This window comes from Arachis ipaensis, chromosome B6, assembly GCF_059453495.1.
Source record: "Arachis ipaensis isolate K30076 ecotype BB chromosome B6, ASM5945349v1, whole genome shotgun sequence".
NCBI classification, from domain to species: domain Eukaryota; kingdom Viridiplantae; phylum Streptophyta; class Magnoliopsida; order Fabales; family Fabaceae; genus Arachis; species Arachis ipaensis.
The window spans coordinates 42,828,095-42,832,765 of record NC_142441.1 but is presented as its reverse complement, the minus strand read 5'-3'; the positions used below and the strand labels follow the sequence as shown (position 1 = coordinate 42,832,765).

At 35.8% G+C, this 4,671-nt stretch overlaps 1 non-coding gene across 1 annotated transcript; it reads right to left on the bottom strand.

Moving 5' to 3' along the window:
* Window positions 1-2,772: 2,772 nt before the first annotated feature.
* LOC148555323 (small nucleolar RNA R71) lies at window positions 2,773-2,880 on the bottom strand. Its single transcript, XR_015887192.1, has one exon. It is a non-coding gene; the product is annotated as a small nucleolar RNA R71 (small nucleolar RNA).
* Window positions 2,881-4,671: the final 1,791 nt, after the last annotated feature.

Sequence of the window (4,671 nt, the reverse complement as noted above, 5' to 3'; positions counted from 1 at the left end):
AGCAGAGGTTCAGAAGAATGAAAGCATCTCTATACGCTTATCTGAAATTCTCACCAATGAATTACATAAGTATTTCTATCTTTATCTTCCATTTATTTATTATTTATTTTCGAAAACTCCATAACCATTTGATATCTGCCTGACTGAGATTTACAAGGTGACCATAGCTTGCTTCATACCAACAATCTCCGTGGGATCGACCCTTACTCACGTAAGGTTTTATTACTTGGACGACCCAGTGCACTTGCTGGTTAGTTGTGCGAAGTTGTGAAGTTATGTTTGGACCATAGTATTGTGAACCAGTTTGTTGGCGCCATTGCCAAGGAGAGAACGAACAACAAATTTTACAACCTGAGTAACAATTTCGCAATACCAAGTTTTTGGCGCCGTTGCCGGGGATTGTTCGAGTTTGGACAACTGACGGTTCATCTTGTTGCTCAGATTGGGTAATTTTCTTCTTATTTTATTTTCAAAAAGTTTTCAAAAAAAAATTTTTCAAAAATATTTTCCTCTTTTTCGTTTTTCCCAAAAAAAAAAATATTTTCAAAAAAAAATTTATATTATGTTCTTCAGAATTTTTAAGAATGAATTCTAGAGTTTCATGAAGCATGTGAAGCCTGGCTGGCTACAAAGCCATGTCTAAATTCTTTTGGACTGGGGCTTCCAACCCAACATTATCAAGAGCAAGCTAGTTGTTGCTAATCCATCAGCTGCTGTATGCTTGATTTGTCACTTAAAGCTTGGCTGGCCATTGGCCATGTCTAGTGTTTTGGACCGGAGCTTTCATTGAAAGCTTGGCTGGCTAGTGAGCCATGTCTAATTCCTGGACTGAAGCTTTAGACTAAGAATGCAAGATTCCTGGAATTCATATTAAAAATTTTGGAATCCTTATTTTTCTTTTTCAAATTAATTTTCGAAAAATACAAAAAAAAAATTAGAAAATCATAAAAATAAAAAATATTTCATGTTTCTTGTTTGAGTCTTAAGTCAAATTGTAAGTTTGGTGTCAATTGCATATTCATTTTGCATTTTTTTGAAAATTCATGCATTCATAGTGTTCTTCATGATCTTCAAGTTGTTCTTGGTAAGTCTTCTTGTTTGATCTTCATATTTTCTTATTTTGCATCTTTTCTTGTTTTTCATATGCATTCTTGCATCCAAAGAGTCTAAACATGAAAGATTTCTAAGTTTGGTGTCTTGCATGTTTTCTTTGCATATAAAAATTTTCAAAAATAAGTTCTTGGTGTTCATCTTGACATTCAAAGTGTTCTTGGTGTTCATCTTGACATTCATAGCATTCTTGCATGCATTCATTGTTTTGATCTAAAATTTCCATGCATTGAGCATTTTTAGTGTTTTTCTCTCTCATCATAAAAAATTTCAAAAATCAAAAAAATATCTTATCTTTTTAAAAAATCTCATCTTTTTCAAAAATCAAATCTTTTTCATTTTTCTTATTTATTTTCGAAAATTTTGAAAATATTTTTCAAAAATCTTTTTCTCAATTTTATCTCCTAATTTTCGAAAATATCATCAACAATTAATGTTTTGATTCAAAAATTTCAAGTTTGTTACTTGCTTGTTAAGAAAGATTCAAACTTTAAGTTCTAGAATCATATCTTGTGATTTCTTGTGAATCAAGTCATTAATTGTGATGTTAAAAATCAAATATTTTTCAAAACTAATTTCAATCATATCTTTTCAAAAATATCTTTTTATCTTATCTTTTTCAGAATCATACCTTTTCATATCATATTTTTTTCAAATATCTTTTCTAACTTCTTATCTTCTTATCTTTTAAAAATTGATTTTCAAATCTTTTTCAACTAACTAATTGACTTTTTGTTTGTTTCTTATCTTTTTCAAAACTACCTAACTAACTCCCTCTCTCTAATTTTCGAAAATATCTCCATCTTTTTCAAAAATTCTTTTTAATTAATTAATTGTTTAAATTTTAATTTTATTTTTATTTCCCTCCTAATTTTCGAAAATCACTAACCCCTTTTCAAAATTTGTTTTCGAAATTCTCCTCTCTCTCATCTCTTTCTATTTATTTATTTATCTACTAACACTTCTCTCCCATCCAAAAATTCGAACACTACCTCCCTCTCTGTGTTCGAGTTTTTCCTCTTCTCTTCTTTACAGTACACTCTTTTCTTCTTCTACTCACACAGGGGAACCTCTATACTCTGGTAAAAAGGATCCCTATTATTATTTTTCTGTTCCCTTCTTTTCTATATGAGCAGGAGCAAGGACAAGAATATTCTTGTTGAAGCAGACCCTGAACCTGAAAGGACTCTGAAGAGGAAATTAAGAGAAGCTAAAATACAACAATCTAGAGATAACCTTACAGAAATTTTCGAACAAGAAGAGGAGATGGCAGCCGAAAATAATAATAATGCAAGGAGGATGCTTGGTGACTTTACTGCACTTAATTCTAATTTACATTGAAGAAGCATCTCCATCCCCACCATTGGAGCAAACAATTTTGAGCTAAAACCTCGACTAGTTTCTCTAATGCAACAAAACTGCAAGTTTTATGGACTTCCATCTGAATATCCTTTTCAGTTCTTAACTGAATTTTTGCAGATATGTGATACTGTTAAGACTAATGGAGTAGATCCTGAAGTCTGCAGGCTCATGCTTTTCCCTTTTGCTGTAAGAGACAGAGCTAGAATATGGTTGGACTCTCAACCCAAGGATAGCCTGAACTCTTGGGATAAGCTGGTCACGACTTTCTTAGCCAAGTTCTTTCCTCCTCAAAAGCTTAGTAAGCTTAGAGTGGATGTTCAAACCTTCAGACAGAAGGAAGGTGAATCCCTCTATGAAGCTTGGGAGAGATACAAGCAACTGACCAAAAAGTGTCCTTCTGACATGCTTTCAGAATGGATCATCCTGGATATATTCTATGATGGTCTGTCTGAATTAGCTAAGATGTCATTGGATACTTCTGCAGGTGGATCCATTCACCTAAAGAAAACGCCTGCAGAAGCTCAAGAACTCATTGACATGGTTGCTAATAACCAGTTCATGTACACTTCTGAGAGGAATCCTGTGAGTAATGGAACGCCTCAGAAGAAGGGAGTTCTTGAAATTGATACTCTGAATGCCATATTGGCCCAGAATAAAATATTGACTCAACAAGTCAATATGATTTCTCAAAGTCTAAATGGAATGCAAGCTGCATCAAACAGTACTCAAGAGGCATCTTCTGAAGAAGAAGCTTATGATCCTGAGAACCCTGCAATAGCAGAGGTGAATTACATGGGTGAACCATATGGAAACACCTATAATCCCTCATGGAGAAATCACCCAAACCTCTCATGGAAGGATCAACAAAAGCCTCAACAAGGCTTTAATAATGGTGGAAGAAACAGGTTTAGCAATAGCAAGCCTTTTCCATCATCCACTCAGCAACAAACAGAGAACTCTGAACAAAATACCTCTAATTTAGCAAACTTAGTCTCTGATCTATCTAAGGCCACTGTGAGTTTCATGAATAAAACAAGGTCCTCTATTAGAAATTTGGAAGCACAAGTGGGCCAGCTGAGTAAAAGGATCACTGAAATCCCTCCTAGTACTCTCCCAAGCAATACAGAAGAAAATCCAAAAGGAGAGTGCAAGGCCATTGAATTGACCATCATGGCCGAACCCACAAGAGAGGAGAAGGACGTGAATCCCAAGGAGGAAGACCTCTTGGGACGTCCAGTGATCAATAAGAAGTTTCCCCTCTGAGGAACCAAAGGAATCTGAGACTCATCTAGAGACCATAGAGATTCCATTGAACCTCCTTATGCCATTCATGAGCTCTGAAGAGTACTCTTCTTTTGAAGAGAATGAAGATGTTACTGAAGAGCAAGTTGCCAAGTTCCTTGGTGCAATCATGAAGCTGAATGCCAATTTATTTGGTAAAGAGACTTGGGGAGATGAACCTCCCCTGTTCACCAATGAACTAAATGCATTGGATCAACTAAGATTGCCTCAGAAGAAACAGGATCCTGGAAAGTTTCTAATACCTTGTACCATAGGCACCATGACCTTTGAAAAGGCTCTGTGCGATCTTAGGTCAGGAATAAACCTCATGCCACTCTCTGTAATGGAGAAACTGGGAATCATTGAGGTACAAGCTGCTAAAATCTCATTAGAGATGGCAGACAATTCCAGAAAATAGGCTTATGGACAAGTAGAGGACATATTAGTAAAGGTTGAAGGCCTTTACATCCCTGCTGATTTCATATTCCTAGATACTGAGAAGGATGAGGATGAATCCATCATCCTTGGAAGACCCTTCCTAGCCACAGCAAGAGCTGTGATTGATGTTAACAGAGGTGAACTAGTCCTTCAATTGAATGAGGACTCCCTTGAGTTTAAAACTCAAGGACATCCTTCTGTAAACATGGAAAAGAGGCACAGTAAGCTTCTCTCACTGCAGAGTTAACCAAAGCCCCCACAGTCAAACTCTAAGTTTGGGGTTGGGAGGCCTCAGCCAAACTCTAAGTTTGGTGTTGAACTCCTATATCCAAACTCTAAGTTTGGTGTTGGGAAGTCTCAACAATGCTCTGAACATCTGTGAGGCTCCATGAGAGCCCACTGTCAAGCTATTGACATTAAAGAAGCACTTGTTGGGAGGCAACCCAACTTTTATTTAATTATATTTTTTATTAGTTATAT